This window comes from Phyllostomus discolor, chromosome 2 (genome assembly GCF_004126475.2).
Source record: "Phyllostomus discolor isolate MPI-MPIP mPhyDis1 chromosome 2, mPhyDis1.pri.v3, whole genome shotgun sequence".
NCBI classification, from domain to species: domain Eukaryota; kingdom Metazoa; phylum Chordata; class Mammalia; order Chiroptera; family Phyllostomidae; genus Phyllostomus; species Phyllostomus discolor.
The window spans coordinates 182,064,591-182,083,272 of NC_040904.2; the positions used below are offsets into that span (position 1 = coordinate 182,064,591).

An 18,682-nucleotide genomic window follows, 5' to 3' on the forward strand; every position below is an offset into this window, starting at 1 on the left:
GCCTGTCCGCAGCTACCTTACTTTCAAGTTATCTTTTGAAATGGGGGGGAAATCTCCCCAAAACTAAAAAGCTTTGGATTTTGCATTGCTAACTTAAATTTAACTTTTTTCTTTAACATATGTTTGATGTTATTTTTTGATCCCCTAGTTTCATAACTTGTACCTATATCCTCTTACCATAATTTTAATTTATGATCTTTATTGTTTTTGTGCTATACTTTTTTGTGTATTAATTTTTATCATTTCTTTTGTCTTCACAATTGTATATACTTATCAGTTTTATTCCTGATTAAATTTTTGCCATATTTTATGTATTTTCATGGTAATTCATATATAGTTTAGCATACTCTGTAATTTTGTATACTCATCCCATTTCCTTTGCATTTATGAGTATTCTAAGCATTTTTCATTGACTGATTTCTCATGTGACTTGTATTATCTTGTATTTTTCTATTGATTTTCACATTTTTGTCTTTTATAAAAAGACAAAATGTCTTTTATGTATAAGAGGAACAACTATAGTATCTATGGTCTGAAAAAAGTCTCTGAATATTTCATTCCTTCAACCCCCTAAAGCCTACTCTAAAATCTCAAGTGTCAAAAAGTCAACTTGCTGTGAGAGCCCCACAGAACTAGTGAGGACTGTGATGGACCCAAGAATGTGTATCTGTCATGTGGGCAGCTTCCACTCAGTGTCGGTAGATTGCTGTCATGTGCAAGGGTGGACATGGCATTGCCAGATCTTCCAAGTTTTTCAAAGGTGTTAGAAATATGGATTTTCTCAATTTCTAGATATTGGAAAATGCATTTTTTAAAATGTTGGTACCATACACGTCAAACAGAACACAAGACAGTGGTATTCAGTTACTTCTTAAAGCTATTGGAGGGGCCATTAGATTCAGGTGATGTTGCTGGCCGAATGATAATTAATTAAATTAGAAGGTCACATCAATTAGTAATGTTTAATAATAGGGTCACAGATTAGTAATATTTGCCCTATTTTTCTGTGCTTGGACTTTTCTCTAACAATTATAATCTTAATGGTCAGGGTCCTTTCCTTTTTTAGGAAAAGATTTATTTTTCTAATATTTGGTTATTTGAATCTTAAACATATTAAATATCAGTTGATTTCTCTTTGTGTTATTGCTCTTATATCTTTACAGTTAGCATGTAAAGTCCTGTCCTGTTATTGTTATTTTAATACTACCTATAGAACTCTTATTAAATATAAAGGAAATGTCTCAAATTTTCCTCAAATTATTATAAGGACAGAAATGTTAGAAAAATGTATTAAGAATTTTAGAGACTTGCATAAATAGGATATTGCATGAATGGAAAGAGAAAAACTGTTGAATGGAGTGAAACTTAGAGTAACCATTGCTATTTTTGGAGAAATAATGTAATCTTGCTTGTAAGATATCATGGTGAATAGATGGAAAAAAATACAAGCTGAGTGAAAGGCAAGATGAAGTTAACTGGGATAGATTAGAGAAAGTGATTATTCCTAGACTGATTTTTTTCTTTTTTCTTTTTTAAAAGATTTAATTTATTTATTTATTTTTAGAGAGAATAGAAGGGAGAAAGAGAGAAAAACATCAACAGGTGAGGGAAACATCAATGGGTTGCCTCTTGGCCCACAGCCCAGGCATGTGCCCTGACTGGGAATCAACCAGCAACCCTTTGGTTCACAGGCTGGTGCTCAATCCACTGAGCCACACCAGCTAGGGCCCTAGACTGATTTCTAAACCTGTTCAGAAAGGTCGAAGAGTTATGGAATCCCAAAGGAATTGGTAAACGTACTCTAGATTTTTAGGCCTTTACATACCTTGTGTTCCAGACCCAGTGCAGTTCTAGGAACACAGAGGACAGTCAAATTGAAAGTAAATGGATGGTTTTTTGAACACTTTGACATATATAACATCATTTGACACTTAAAACAACCCTGTAGAATAATCAAGATATTGAGGAGAATAAATCTACCCTAAGACACACAGTTCTTAGATGCCAGAAATATAGCTTTAGGCTCCTTCTTTCCTAATCTATCATACTGTTCTGCTATTCTGCCATATTGTCACTGATAAATGGCATAGCCATATCAATCACAAAATGTAGCTGGGAATCCTTACTCTTTGTGGGTTTATGTGTGGAAGTACTAGATAAGATTCTCAATAATTGACAACATTTCTGTCACTTCAAGGTGGAGTTTTTGTTTGTTTAATTTTATACTGGTTTGAATGTACAAGCAGCTAATGGGTAGACCTCTAACATTCACTCCCTTGTGATTATATACTATTTTCAGTTGGTTGAACTATATGCTGAAGAATTTTTTCCCTGTAGTTGAGTTTGTGGTTGAGCCTGTTAATTCCAAACCCTTCATACCGAAAAAGCGAGCAGTGAGGGCAGTAGTCCCAGAACAGTCCTAGGGGATTTCCTTGTTTCATCCATAGGCGGAGTTGACACTGATTGTTCTAAGCATGAATTTGAAAACACAGGAATAAGCCTCGTCACTGAGCTTTACAAGTGAAATGATTCTAGTGTGGCCCCATCAACTAACATTTAAGAGAGGAAGCAGAACCATCAGGCCCTCTAAGCCATGGCTCTCGTCATCCTACTGGTCCAGCTCAAAGTGAGAGCTTCAGCACTGAAGTAGCGAGAGCCAAGGCTTCCTCTCTGTGAGCCTTATTGGTGTTCTTATTTGTCCTCTTAGTATCGTTGAAGCCTCGCACTTCGGATATATGGAAAAAAGCTCTTGATTTGAATTCTGCAAAAATGCAAAATGCAGAATGAGATGAGGGCCTTCAGTAGTCAGGTTTCATAACTCAACAGTTTGCTCAGTTTTCAGTATAATGTTTCATATTTGTGTCTTGTCAAGAAACAGGAAAGCATAAGCCAATATAACTGTGTGCTTCTGATGCTGATTTTTACTCTATATGGAAGGTATTAGAAAACCTCTGAAAATCGCACAAGTTGAGCTTGTGTCAAGGCACAGTTACTGGTTTTTACTGTGATAAAAAACTGATCTAAATTGATTTATTACTCGCAGGACAGTGTTGCATTTTTTTTTCTTTTGTTTTCATTATCTGCCAGTTTGAACCTTGATCCTAAGAGTGAAAATTCACTCCAACAATAGGTCCTTTTTCATTGATTCCATCCTGTTTTCTCTCTCTTTCCTCAGCATCCCCCCTCCCCCAGCTGGTGCACTTTTCCTGGGAGTAAACAGTAGATGGCCCAGATATTAACACTGTGCTCCGTGCTCCGGTACAGTGTGTTTGGGTGAGCTCTGTGCAATTTCCTGGCAGTCATAAATTAATTAAAAGTAGACAGGAACCACAGAAAAAGAAAGTTCTCCCTTTTTCTCCCCCTCCCCCGCTTTCTTTCTTTTTCTGCGGGTAAATAGCTAGTTCCTTTGTCCCCGGCTGCACTATTTCATTTCTGCCATCATTGTCCTCATTGTTCTCTGAAACAGGAGGGGTCTGGGCCAGGAGCAGCAAGGTCTCAGCTAATGACGGGAAGTCTTTAAAGTTTGCGCTGCATTTCATCTTCTCTGTGGGAGTTTTAGGACGTATCCAGTGTTTGATCCCCACCGCGCAACTTTGCTTCTAGTTAATTAACAGATCCCCCATTACACACTCTCATCTAGAAGCACATGGGAGGCCTATTGGGAGGTAATTCAAGGCCAATCTGAGTGATGGCAGGAATTAGAGAAATCAGTTGTTTTAGGGCTAATGTTGAAGAAATAAAGATGTCCCATTTTAGTGATCTCATTTGAAATTTTTGATTTTTATTCTATTGAAAAAAGAAGATAAGGGTGTTATTTCATCCATGTAACTTTACCCTGACTATTCAGGGTAGTTTGAACTTAGAACTCTTTATAACTGCCTGAACGAAAAATAAAAAAGGAATAAAAATAAAGACAGACAATATGATGAGATGTAGCAATGCTAACAAGAATTTTGGTCTCTCTCCTGCCCAGCCTGTTAGCCAGGTCACAACCGTCCACAGCGACTTCTCCAGGGCACAGGAGGCAGAGTAGCTGGCAGGGGCATCTCAGGAGTCGTTAATTTTATAGCCAAGGCTAAATCGTACACTCTTCTAATGTCGTTGCTTTTGTTTCAAGCGTGTCAAAGTGATTTACAAATAATAGATAACAGCTTCAGTATTAGTATCACCTCTCCTTCTAGCCTCTTTACAGGCGAACGTTGCAAGATAAAGCAAACTTGCCCAAAGTTAGGCGTTAGCATGTGAGTGCCAGGAAGAGAGCCCTTGTGTGTAGGGACTCTGCTGTCCCAGATCACAGAGAGCCCAGCTTTTCATGGCGTTTGAAAGGTGAATGCCTTGTACAATTTCTTATCCTGCTACAATTTCTCCAGCCCTATGAGCAATGACCCCCTTTATCTAATGAATTAGGAGCCACTCCTGCCTTGCAATTCTCAGTTCGACACTTGGCAATGAGAATCAAACCGGGGCTATTTAGTGCAGCAGTAAATGGCCCGCCACATTAGCCCCCTGGCATGCTAAGCTATTAGGTTGTTTTACTGTTGTTAAAGTTACATTTGTTAGGTGGAGTTGCTGCCCCTCCACACAAACTCAGCAGTGCCTGATACCAGAGGAGGCAGCACGTGTACTAAACGTGTGCCATCCAGGACCCAGACGGTCAGGCTGTGTGGCTGTGCTGCAGATCAGAAGCATTCTTCTGTCTGAGAAAGCAGGGGCATGGGTTATTACGATTGAAAAAAAAGGAAGCAAGAAAAGCAGATCACTGGACAATCATGGCTTTTGCACTTTGCTGTGACTAAACTAATTACATGGGCTCGATTAACCATTTATTTATAGTGGTTCTTAAGCATACTGCTAATTGTCATAGTGCCATACAGAAGGAAGGCCAGGGGTGAGAGGCCCTGAGTCAGCTGGGGTAGCACACCACAAACCAGCAGACTGGGCTGCATACACATGGGAACTGGGTGGAATCCTGCAGAATAAAAAGGATAAGCATGGAAATGAAGGAGAAATATTCAGAATGTTTCAATGGGGTTGTGTGTGCATACATGTGTGTGAGTGTGTGTGTGTGTTAGGGGGGAGGGGGGGAAAGAGAGAGAGAGAGAGAATGAGACTATTTCTGCAAAGAAAGGAAAATGCCAGTACTATATAGCTTCATGCAGCCAGCTTGCAGGGTTGAGTTGGCATTTGGTAACTTGGTAGCGGCTGCCAGTGTGTGTGTGGTGGGAGAAGAGGGAATAGACAACAAGAAAAACACATAGAGCTTAAAAAAAGATGTAAAATGATTCACTTCATGCCATATGGACTAAAATGTTGTCACAAAAATAAGGCCAAAAAATAGTGCCAGGTTAGACTTTTAGTTCAAAAATATATGTATAATCATCCCCATGAACATGAATTTTAATTAGTATTTTGATAGAGAGAAACCAGATATTTTTTTAACCTGCTCTGTTCTTGTTTTCTGTTCCTCTCCCAGTTTTAGCCTCCATTAAACATTCATATACTGTATGTTTTGTGTCTGTATGAGGAAAATGCCTTATCCCTGGATCGGTGGGAATGCAAACATCTTGGTTTTCTGTGGCATACAAAATATCTTCCCAGGGAAGCTCGCACGCAGAAGCGAGTCACTGGGAAATCTAGAGCTCTCTCTGAGCCCCAGGAAGGAAGGAGGCCATATGCCTTTTTCCTTTGTCAGTGGGGCATCTGCACCCGTTCGGTTCCCCAGATCGACTCTTCACACCCATCCACATCTCATCCCTCTGGGATGCCTTTTACAAGTGAAATGTGTTTGGTATACATACATAATACTCGGTGACAGGGCAGTTTTAGAGACAACTTAATAAGACTGTGACCACGGAAACTTAAAAAAATAGACCATGTAACTTCTTGATGAATAAACTTAAAGGCTCACATTTTACTTATTAGTTACACTCCACCTGCTTCTAAAAAGGACTCAAGATGACATGACACATCGGAAGGTGTGGTGCTGAACGATCGTCCCTTCACAAAGCTCTTTCCCACCTTAAACGAGGCGCTTCGATTAATGTCCTGCATGTGATAATGAAATGGTGATACAGTAAAATGCTTATATTAGCAGTGATTTTGTTGCTTAGGCAGCCATCCATACCCCATTTTTCCTCTCTGAAGTAATACAGATGAGTCTGATATTTGAATTAAAAATGATACAAGTGAATGAAAACCTGGTATTAAAAATCAATGAAATCTCGGTGAAAAAGCATTAACCTATGTCATATTCTCTCTTAGAATCCCTGAGCTTCCTTGGAGCATTAGCTGTACTTCACTCAGTCTGCTCCAAGGGCAAAGGTAAAATCAGCACTAGTCTTAGGTAAGGCACATTTTACCTCCCTTTTGGGGTTTCTCAAGGATCTCTCAGTCTTTTATATTTTGGCAAGCTCTAACACAACCGTTCTTTTTTCCTTTCCTCTTACCTTTCTCCCCTGAGGAAATGTGGTCCATTCAGCAAGAGAGGGAAACCTTACAGGAACGTGTTGAGTAAAACTCCCTTGGTCCTGGAAGTTTTCTCTTTGCTTGTAGTCTAACCTCTACTTTCCCCCCAAACCATTAGTCATCATTCCTATAACAGTTACGGCAACACAAAGGAATGTGTTATTGGACACATCGTGACCTTAAGCCATGGAATGAGATCCATGTCCATCCATTACATTGGGACTGCAGTAGAGATGGCTTTGGCATTATGTTTGGCTGCCTCATTTTGGAGAGAGTGGAAAAAAGTTAATCACATCTTCCTGCCTTCAGAACTCTAACTCAGACTTATATTTCCTGGAACTTATTCCCAGGCTTTCGCATCAGATTTCTATTGGATCCAGTAGATCCATTCGTCCATTCATTCAATCCATCACTATTATCAAGCCCCGAATACATGAGTTCTCCACTTAAGGAAAGTTAAGGGTTGCTCGTTGCTACAGTGATGTTTGTACATAGGAGAATATTTCCTGTCTCATGTTTTTAGGACTTCTCATGAGTTTAGATTAGTTTAGGGTCTCAAAGTCCTGTAAAATGAAGAAAATTTAGAACAGTTCTAAAATATGTTTCTTGCCCTAAATACCAATCAAGACTATCTCATATTCACTTTACTCACAGAGATCTATATTCAAGAGTAGGAGTAAAATGGAGTTCTACTGAAAGCCTCAAAAGCAATTCAGGCTGACCAGTTTTAGTCTTTTCTCACAGGAGAAATGGGGAGGCAGCTGGTGCTAGCTCACGTAGAGTAAGGCAACTTTCTTTTCTGAGTATCTTATGAGGATTTAAAAAAAGTCCTGATTGGTTATTAATTGTAACAGTATTTGCAATTGTCAAGTATTGGAACAAATGTAAATCTCCATCCATAAAAGAGCTTTTGAATACATGGAAGTATGCCCATACAATGAAGTATTTTGGAGTTGTAAAAAGTAATGAGAAAGATCTCTGTGCACTAGTATGGAGACATTTTCAGGATACATTGTTAGCTGAAAATTTTTAAAAACTTAAAAGAGTATAGACAGTATGCTATCTTTTGCACAAGAAAGACGAATAAGAATACATATATATGTGCTTATTTTTTACAAAAAGAAATACAAGAAGGATAAGCCAGAATTCATGAAAATAATCACATATAATGTGTGGATGGGGTTGAATAGAAGGGAAGATGGGTGGAAGTAAGTCTCCTCAGAGTTATCTTTTTATATACCTTTTTTTCACTTTTGGACCATGCAAATCTCATATCCATATGTTCAAAATTAAAGTTTAATCAACTGGGATGGAAAAATATCTGTGATGTTAGATACTAACATTAGTAGAAAGCTGAATGGTAATCATTGTTGATGGTACTTCTGACCAATACTTTACTAGAGAACAAAGAGGAAGTGGGGGGAAGCATTTAGGAGATGTGTATCTACTGAATTGTATGTACAGCTTCACATTACTGGAACTTCCCCATTAAACTCAATCCTGGAATTTTAATTTTTAAAAAATCCTACAACTAAGAAAAATCCCTTTTCCCTGTCTCATGTATCCCTTTAACAAGGGAAGAGAATAAGTGAAACTATTAGCAGTTTACTTTGGCAATAATTTGAGTCAAGGATGTGCTTTCACATCATATACTCTGGGGAGCAGGGGACAGAATCAGTGTGTATCTTTGCCAGATCCTAAAGTCATTATGATCATGAAAAACATAACACATTATAGGAAGTATTACTTGCTTCCTGAGGCATATTTCTTTTCTGTTTAATTTTTACTTACTACACAAACAATGGCAATAATGTACTACTTTCTACTAATATGTACCAGCTCCCCGAGAGTGTAACATGCTTTTGGAGTTCACTCTTTTAGAGGTAAGAAAGTAATCATTAAAATTATTTTAAGAACACAAAATATTATATTGAGAAAAATTGAAAAGGGCCTGATAAATGTTAATCGGTTCACCTAATGGGTTTCCAGTGGGCCAGAGTGTTAAAATCATAAACGTTGCCCTGGCTTCTGCTGTACAGGGCTCTGATTCTCCATGTTCACGCAGCTCTTTTATGAAACAGAGTTGTGAAGATGTGTGTCATTTAAAAGTTGACTTGTATTGGGCCTATTTAAAAAAAATAACAAAGGAGACCTGACTTGGGTGATGGTAAAGTAAAGCTATAGATTCATGTTCTCCACTTTTAGTTCTGATGTTGCCCTTCACCTGAGGGAAGCAAAGGAAGGGGGTGGATATCATCATGAAGTTCCCCTTCTCTATCGGTGTAGAATTTGGGTTCAATTTCACAAAAATTTATTGGCACCTCCTGTGTGTCTTACACTTTAGTAATTCCTTTTACCCATTGACCTTCTAATTAAATAAGCAAAATTTCGTAGAATTTCGTGCAGTGCAAGGCAGTCTCAGAATTAAACACACTGAGTTGAGAGAAAGCAAGAAGATGACGAGTGTGAGACACAGGGTGAGAACGCTGTATGCTTCTAAGGAGAACGGAGGGGATTCAGTCGCCTCTGCCAGAGTAAGGTTTTACTTACGCTGTGGGTCAGTGATCACAATCCTAAAGGAAATTGTATCATTGTCCATATCAGTGCTTTTCATCATGCAGTGACATAGGAAAAAATTAATGAAGTAGAAACATCAGTTCTCCATATCAAAAGCTGTGAAATATATGTCCTCCCAGCCAAAGAAGGCAAAATCTGGACTTTTTTAAAACATGGATATATAGAATAAATATGCAACCCTCCTGATAATGTTGGCTGATGACATGAAATTCACCAACTGTAATTCTGGCACAGAGAGACACACAGTGCCTGCAGACACGCACACACACACACAGGCCCCCGGCACATCCTTAATCATTTGCTATCTTATTTACATTTCATTTGCTACAGTATATTCTATCATTTGAACTTTAAAAAATATATTTCAATGTTACTTAGGGAGAAATAGGAAATAATGTGATTGGCTTTCAAATAGCTTATTACCATTCAAATACTCTCAAGATAAATTATATTAGGAAAACAACACACACCCCGTTTTAGCTTCTGAAGCATTTTAAATGGAGACTTAGCTCTAAGTAATCAAAATTGCTTTCGTTGTGCAGAGCAGCATTAAAAGCCATGTCCACTAATTGAGCGAAGCGGCATTACTGAAGCAGCCCTGTCCCCTCATTAGATGATCGTGCAGGCACTGTTTTCCATCCTGGTTCCCGGGCTCAATCTAACAGTGCGGCTGACTCGAATGAACGGTAATTCCTGATGACACACAGTGTCTTTCCAGTGAGACAACACTGTGGAGCCCATGGGGCGTCTGTCTGCCACTGGCACTTCTTGATCACGTTTCTTTTGCTTTAGCTCAAGCGACCACCTTTGCATGGACCTTCTCACTCCTTCAGCTAAGTGGTGATTTAAGGTCCACCTTGACTGAAGAATTGGCACTCATCTGCCTTCCATTAATTTTTATAGAGAGGAAGAACATGCCTAACGGTAGGCCGAGTCAGCCTGAAACCTGATGCCATGTTCTAATCTAAAGAAGTGAAGTGCGTTCTAGTGTAAGGGTGTGCAAGGACTTCTTTTGAAATGCAGATTACCTCACCTGTGTCTGTTCAGAGAGAATATGAATAGACAATATTGAAATAGAATTGTCATAAGGTTACTCAGCGTATTTGGGGGGGATGTCAGGTTTATATGATGAGCACGGCTTTCCTACTGTAATGAGCAGGCAGAATGCTGCCACTGGGGGGAAAGATTCCAGCAGGGATGCACATGGACACTTCCTCCTAGCCACTCTAAATTGTATGTTTGTATCGATTAGTTCATTGTGCTGGTTCAGATAATTTCTTTTGTCCATGGAAGAGTGACTGAAGACTGTCCATAAAGGGTGTCTAAGTAATATCTGGAAGTAGCACTTTCTCTGCAATCCTTAAATTGATCATGAATGTAGAAAAGGTTGTGTATATTGACCAATTGACTCCATGATGTTGGAAGTGGTGGTGTTTAGTCAGTATGAGGTACAGGCCAGTTGGGGCACCCACTGTTTTCCCAGGACTGAGCTTAATCTCGCTGTAGGAAGTCTGCTCCGAGAGATGTGGACCTGGTGGGACTTTAACAGCTTTAAAAGCCTGCCTACCCACATGGCATTTAGTGTTTGAAATTCCACTATTATACTTATTCTTTGCAGTTATTTTAAGACACACCACCAACAACAAAACTTTTCATGACATAATCTAATTGTTTAAAATAGCTAATAGATTACTATTAGTTACCAGTAATATTTATTCACTTATTCACCTAATATTTATTTCTGTTAACCTCTATAAAATACACTCCAACAAATTCATCAGTTTAGAACTAGTGCCTGTTACCTCATTTTACAGAATTTTTGGATAACATATACACATCTGCTTTTTACATGGTAGTTTTCAATGTGTTTTGACTGAATGCCTGCTTTCTTTACCAAATCTGCTTCATCTATATTCAGTCTTCACAATTTCAGTGAAGAACAACGACGTCCTTTTAGTTGCTCATTCCAAATACCTAAGAGTCATCCTTGATTTCTAGCTTTCATCGATACACTCATTTCACTCATTTTGATTGGAAACTCCTATCTGAAATATATATATCTGAATTCATTGCTGCCTCTCTGGCTCAAGATAACAAACTATATAGCTCTGGCTGCTGTGGCTCCATGGACTGAGTGCGGGACCGTGAACCAAAGGGTTGCCAGTTCAATTCCCTGTCAGGGCACATGCCTGGGTTGTGGGCCAGTTCCCCGGTAAGGGGCACATGAGAGGCAACCTCACATTAATGTTTCTCTTCCTGTCTTTCTCCCTCCCTTCCCCTTTCTCTAAAAACAAATAAAGAAAGCTAACAAACTATAACCTGGAATATTAAAATAGACTCTACTTTTATATCCAACCTCAGTCTATTCTTAATATGCATCTGGAAATAAAATGGGGGCATTGCGGTTGTTAAAGGTCTGGAATTACTACTGTTATTCAGTGGGCTAAATTTAGAGATGCTGAATGACTTGCCATGTGCTCAATGGTCAAAGCAAAGAGGAGTTGCCAACCCAACATGCCAATAGCACCCCTGCTGAGAGGTAAAAAACTAAAAGCCCCATCATATACCATTTCTGCTTAAACACTTCCAATGGCTCCTAATTTTTCTGTGAACAAAAGCCATATTCCATAGCAGTTACAACAGAAGAGCCTCCAGTATCTCACCCAATCTGCCTTTGCCCCCTCCCTCACTTACCTGATTTCGGTTTCTATTACTCTCTCATTTACTCACCGCCATCCAGCCACTCTGAAAATACAGTCATGCCAGCTTGTAATTCTCACTGTGTGAAAAGTTCTTTAGCTCCAATATGCATGGGTCTCAATCCCTCAGCTCCTTTTTCAGATGTCCTCTTTCCCAGTTACCTCTCTTAAAATTATAGACCCTCCTTTCTGATTCCTATTTGCAAGCTGTTTGCTCTCCAAAATAGTTATCACCACCTAACTTATTGTCACAGTATATTCTTCTCTTTCTTCATTCATCAGATTATAAACTTAGTAAGATTTTTTGTTTTGTTCTCTGCTATAATGACATTGCTTAGAACAATATCTGGCATATAATAGGTGCTCAATAAATAGTATTTGAATGAATTAGGTTAAAATCATTAATCACTATTGCATTAAGGAAATAGGGATATAAAAGCTGAAAAGCTAGTCAATTTGTCAATGGACACATAGCTAGTAAAAAGAAGAATTTACACATGTCCTCATGAATATATTTATTCATTCATCTACCAAGTGTGTATTAAAATCCAACTTAAATCAGGCACTGTTGTAGGTGCTAGAGATAAAGCAATGAATACAATGGGCAAGTTCATGAAACAAACTAGTTTTAAGCAGCATGCACGAAATAAAAGGAAAAAAAGGAGCAGTGACAGGTGGTGGGAGGAGGCTTCCAGTTCTTGTATTTTTCCTCACTGTAGCCTGACTAACTCATTTCCATATTAATATCACTTACTCCAATAGCAACAAATGCCTTGAACCAGGTCCTCTGGCCAGCCTGGATCTGCTTTTCTACTTTCATGGCCTTCAAAACCTCATCCTTGAGGGACGCTCTCAGGAAAAAGACAATGATCTCAAATTCCTTGATGTGTAGGCAGAAGAGGTAGATTCCTCCAGGGAGCTGATCTTCATGCCCTTGACCAGGCAGCCCAGCTTGGTGACAGAGGTCTACTCTTTGTGCTGGGCCTTGACTCCTTGACCATTATAGCCTCCCACCTGCCTGATGCGGCCGTGACCTTGGTCCCGAATGCTACTGCTGCATTCTCGGCGGAAGTTCTAGCCTCCCATTCTCGGGCTCCAGGGCCTCTGCGGCACCTACATCATGTGCCATTTGCTGGTTTTTTGAAGGAGAACCTAATTTTTTAATGTTGTTTTTGTTTTTAATGTACTAGGAGTTTTCTACATCTATTATTGAATTTATACTTAAGCATTCTCTTCTTTTTCATGGTGTTGTAAGTTAAATTGTCTTTTTAATGTTACCAGTAGTTGCAGAATATCGATTGCTAGAAATTTCATTGATTTTTGTATATTGGATGAGTATTCTGCAATCCTATTGCACTTGTTTGTAAGTTTTAATACTTTTTAGTGAATTCCTTAATATTTTAAAAATAATGTTATGTACAAGTAGATATAGTTTTGTTTATTTCTTCTCTTCTGATCTGGCTATGTTTTATTTCTTTTTCTTTCCTAATGACCCTGGCTGTAACCTCCAGGACAGTGTCAAATAGAAGTGGTATGAGTGAACATCCTTGTCTTATTCCTGATCTTAGGGGGCAAGCCTGCAGTCTTTTACCCTTTGGTGAAATAATTGTGGGGTTCTTTTTATAAATGCTTTTTATTAGGTTGAGGAAGTCCCCATCTGCTACTAGTTTGTCAGTGTTTTTGTCATGAAAGGGTATTGGATTTTTCTCAAGTGATTTTCAGCATCTGTTGAGATAATTATATGGTTTTGGCTTTTATTTTATTAGTATTGTATGTTACATTATTTGATATTTAGATGTTAAACCAACTTTGCATTCCTAGGATAAATCCCACTTGGTCTTGGTATATGATTTCTCTTACTACTTTATGTACTTTATAAGACTTTAGGTACTCCATAGATTACCCCAAATTATTGAGGCCTTTAAAAATCAAGATGTGTAAACTAATAATCAAAAGCTATACAAGTGACCTTGTCCTAGGTTGCCCGGAAATGGCATTCCATTAGCCTGAAACTCATTCTGAAGTCTTACTTAAAATACTGATCACACAGTCAGGTTGGTGATACTGGCAACTGTACTATCCCAGGGCAGAACATTTATAAAATGTATATTTTTCCAATTTTAATAATTCTGTTGTAAACAAGACCACAGAAATTGTTAATAAGTGTTTAAACATTTTAAAACCATAGAACTTAATCATTTTGGGAGCCAAAGATTAAAAAGCTGAGAATAGCTGATGAACTTTCCCTTGTAAAAACTATTCTATAGCCACAGATAAAGAATAAAATCAGGATATTGAATAAAATAATTATATATATCATACTTTTTTCATTTTTAAGTTCATGTTGGGACTATGAAATCATTTGCAGATCAGTAAAATAAGTTTTCAAGAGGTTACATTTCCAAAGACCTATAGCTCTTCTGTCCTGGGACCAGTGAGTCAATTCTGGTCTCAGTGACACTGGGGTCTGTCTCTGGTAAAGTGACTGAGTGCTTCTGTTTTTATTCTACTGTTTTTGTTGTTGTTTTAACCTAGAAATTATCCAGTGACTTTGTACACCTTATATTTTTGTACAACTTAGTATCCTAGTATAATGTAGCACTGTGCTTTGATAAGTGCTAGTCTGTATTTAATAACTTTTAGTGCCCATTAGCATGTTTTCCATAAAGTATTGTAGCTGTAAGTAATGTTGTATTATAGGTATACTTCAGGTTAACCATCACGCACTATAAAGATGGTTAAAATTGTTTCTCTCAATAAAACCAGGCCCAGAGCTACAGGTCCACATACATGCTTATATGACTGAAAAATAATATAAAGATTTATAAGAATTGGCTTAATTGGTACAGCTCCAAAATAACTGGTGTGTGTGTATGTGTGTGTATAAATATGTGTATGTGTGTGTATGGCTCATTTTTATATTTAAACTGTCATTTTATCTTGACTGTCATTTATAAAAATTTGTGTTTCAATTGTTCATTATTCATTCATCAACCATTAACTTGCACAGTCCAATGAGTCTTGCATTGTTGTGTGACTATGAAACTGGTCTTTTAAAAGTTATTACAATGAAAATTACATGGTACTTCTTACACAATTCAGGTGTAGGAATCTTGTTTAACTCTATGATGTTTATTTTTTTTCACCTGAGTATTTTGAAATTACTTTGACTTCTTGCTAAATACTTTTCTTTTTATATTTTTTTAGCATTGCAAGCTATAGATAATATCGAGGACATCGGGAGTAGGAGAGATTGGACTGGGAGACTCAACAGGTCAGGACATTTGCATTATCATTTTCTGATCATTCTTTTGCCATCAGTTCTAGAGTCCTCACGCCTCTTGCCACTTGTTCTTGTATGTACTTGGTATGTTCTTAGTTTTGCAAATCATGACTAACACCTTTGTATAAAAAACGTCGAACATTTGGGCATCCTCTTTTTAGAATTTAAGGATGAAAAAAATAATTTAAAGAAATTTTCAAGACTAGAAGTACATATCTGAGCTAATAAGATATATGATAGATACTCTGATTTCTATTATTGTTTATGGTATATAAATTGTATTGAAGTGAAGGTTTCCTGATAACTTTTACAGATTCAAAACCTTAGAGCATATAAAATGTGCTTAGTTATGTCATTGCAGTAGGAGAGCCCTTGGCTCAAAAACCAAGGTTCCTTTCTTCTCTGCTCTGTTCTTGGACTGAGGCAAACCTCTACAAGCTCTTGATACTCTTCAGAATCAATCCGTTTACTAACATTAATTTTATGAACTGCATGTTGACTACCACGTGTAAAACGAAGGTTAATTAGAACAGGCAATTTCTATGTAAATAGGAAGATTGAGACAGTCCGAGGGTGTACTCTGAGCATTTGTCAGCCACTGTGGAAGGTTTGGCGTCAGCCACACTTCTCAGTAAGCTGGAACCGTGCTGACACTCGCAGTCCCATTGCCCTGGGTATCACCGTGAGTGACTGATGGCTCTGTGTTCACCAGCTTCAGAGACGCCTCCCACTTGCTTTAAACAGTGATTACAACTCTCACTACTATTGCTTAGTTGTTGATAGAGCTTGGGGATCTGTTCCCTCTCTGTTACCCCTCTGGCGTTCTGTTTCCACAGCTCCTCTGGAGTTTGACTTAGCTCCTCCACATCCAGGTTTCCTGTTGAACAACTGCCAGTGGGTTTTTAGTTTTCATCACACAGAGAGGCAAATGCCTTGGTCCTTCAGTCTGATCACTTCTCTTTAAGTAATAATAGCTTAGTCACAAAGGAGCTAAGCTTAAGGTTCTCCCTGAATGTTTCAGGGATTTAACGATATCCTTGCATTAGTATTAGGGGACTATACAGATTACCGTTGTTATATATTTTGAGAGAACACTTCCCCTCCATCTTAAAGGAAAACAATTTCAATAGATCTTACTGTAGTGCCAATGCTGATGTCTCTGCTTTTAGCTAAATATGGAGAGTCTTGAAAAAAAGATGTATTAAGAATGATATGCCTAACTACTTGGGTTGGAAGTATGTCTGTATGGATTCTGGTAGAGTTGAGAACCACATTAGGGTGATATTCTTATTAAGAGTTTTCTGCTAGTCAATACCCCAGATTTTAAGTGTACAAATATCCTTGAACTAAACATTGAAAAAAATATAACTTGAAGCCCAAAGTGGTGGTTTTTCTTGGCATGCAGCTGTTACTGTAAATATTGACATTAAATTCAATCTAGTACTTGTTTTGGTTTTCTATGCTTGGCAGCAAAATCAAGAAGAGAGAGACAAATACCTAGGCTATCCCTAGTCTTGAGAGACAGAAGGAACTTCAGTGCAGTCCGCCTATTGTACAAACCTAAGTTGCCACCCAGTGGCACTTGAACTATTACTAACAGAGTTCAATCTGTGTTTCTTGACATGATGCAGGCCTGCTGCATTATGCTGCCTTCCAGCTTGTGGAATACAAGTAATTTACACACAACATTGTGCACACATCCAGAAAATAACCATCAGCGTATGCTATCTGTACTAATTTATGATTTGATACAGAATCCAATTGATACTGATACTTTGGGTATTTGGAGAAAACAAGTAGGGTTCTTGTGTTCGCTTGCTTGTTTGTTTCACTGTTCTTTCTCTGGAGAAGTTTCCTGTTCCACTAGATGGAATAAAAAGATGCTTATCCATCCATTTATTCATTCATTCATACAACAGAAGTTCTTTACTCTCCTGGAGATTCAGTCTAGTGATGGAAAACATGAATAGAAGATTTTGATACCTATGTAGTTTGTGGAGATAAGTACTATGAAGACAATGGGATAGAGTAAAGAACAGTGGGAGGCGTTATCAGATAATGTGTCTAAGAAAGGCCCTTCCAATAGGGAGAGAAGGGAACATAGACCTGAATGGAGTGAGAGTGGGAACCATTTGGATATGTGGGTGATGAGAGGAACGTTCAGTGGTGAGAACAGGTATAAGGGGTGTACTTGGTGTGTTGAAGAAGTTTAAAGAAGGGCAGTGTGGCAGGGAGAGAGGAAGGAGTGGACGAGAGATGGGAAAGGGGAGGGTGATGTGGATGGAGTCCATCATAGAGGGCCTTGGCTGCTATTCTCTTGCATGTTTTAAGCATCACTCAGACTTACAGGTTGTGTAAAGCATTTTTAAAATTATACTTTATCCACAGAATATAAATTATGAATGAAAATAAACTTAAATTAACAATGATCCAGGCAATTTTGTCTGATCAAGGTATTGTCTGATAATTGTGTTCAAGGAACTAATGATAAGTAGTACAGCTATTATTTTTCTTTTTCATATCCCTAAATTGCAAAATTCCTTTGAATTTAATCCTGTTCTTTGACTCTGTGTAATAACTTATTGTCTTATGATAGGGGCATTAATGACAATGACATGTAATAGTTAAAAATAGTGTGCATTCCATTAGTTCCTTTGCATAGTGGAATTTCCCATTTGTTTGGCATTTAAAATTTAAACCCAAACTACATAGCTTTGTATAAATACACAAATAAGTCATGAATTTCATCTTCTCTTTGCCAAGGAAGATATTTGAAAATTTTGTTATGGATTTATTACACTTATCACATGACTGAAAAAATATTTTTAGGAGAAATATGAAGTAGTTTTAAAAAACTAGGAATTTGAAAGTATGACTTTTAGAACCAGCTCTGAAACTTTTCTGCCTGATGACTTGGGGTCTTTAACCTGTGTCTGCCTGCGAATGACCAGCACTGTGCTCCCGGAAAAAATCACACTGTTAGCATCTTTGCAGTCCCTTTACATTTGTGAGGCCTGTGTGCCCATGATAAGTGGTAAATAAAAATTACTCAAATTAAGAGTCACCTCCACTAGAAGTGACCATTTATAATATAAATGAAAAAATAAGGCATACTATATCATATAAGTAATGGAGATAAATGTCCATATTTATTTTTAGAAAAATTATCAGGTTGGGGATATATCATTGATCCTTAGAAGGAAGGGTTATTTCTGAAGTTATTATTACTATCATTTCAAAGAATAGAGTGACTATTAAAGCTGAAAATTTGAAGGGTGGAGGTACCTTCTACTAGTAGTCTTATTAGCAGTAGTTTCTAATGTCCAAATAACTTTTATTTTATTAAAAATATTTCAAACTAAAAAAATAAATAAAATAAAATAAAATAAAAATATTTCAAACTTAAACCAATACATTAAAAATGATTTTAAACAATAATTAGGTGTCTAAAGCTTAGATTCCCATGATTTGGCTACCAGAATGTTCATGCAACAAATACATGAAACCTGTTTGTTTATGGATATTTAATATAATCTTCTTGAATATTCTTGTTTATTCCAAAGTTTTTTAAATCATAAGAAAAGTACCAGTTTTATGATTAAACAGAGAAATAAGGAAATTATTCTTTCATGTCATTTTTTGGAAGGAGAATGCACGC

At 37.6% G+C, this 18,682-nt stretch overlaps 1 protein-coding gene across 2 annotated transcripts in view; it reads left to right on the forward strand.

The window, feature by feature from the left end:
* SOX5 (SRY-box transcription factor 5) overlaps window positions 1-18,682 on the forward strand; it is a 931,891-nt gene that overhangs the window by 300,752 nt on the left and 612,457 nt on the right. For both annotated transcript variants that reach the window (XM_036017301.1, XM_036017302.1), the window contains exon 5: window positions 14,949-15,015. The gene's annotated coding sequence lies outside the window, so the exon portion shown is untranslated. The remainder of the gene's footprint in view (window positions 1-14,948; window positions 15,016-18,682) is intronic.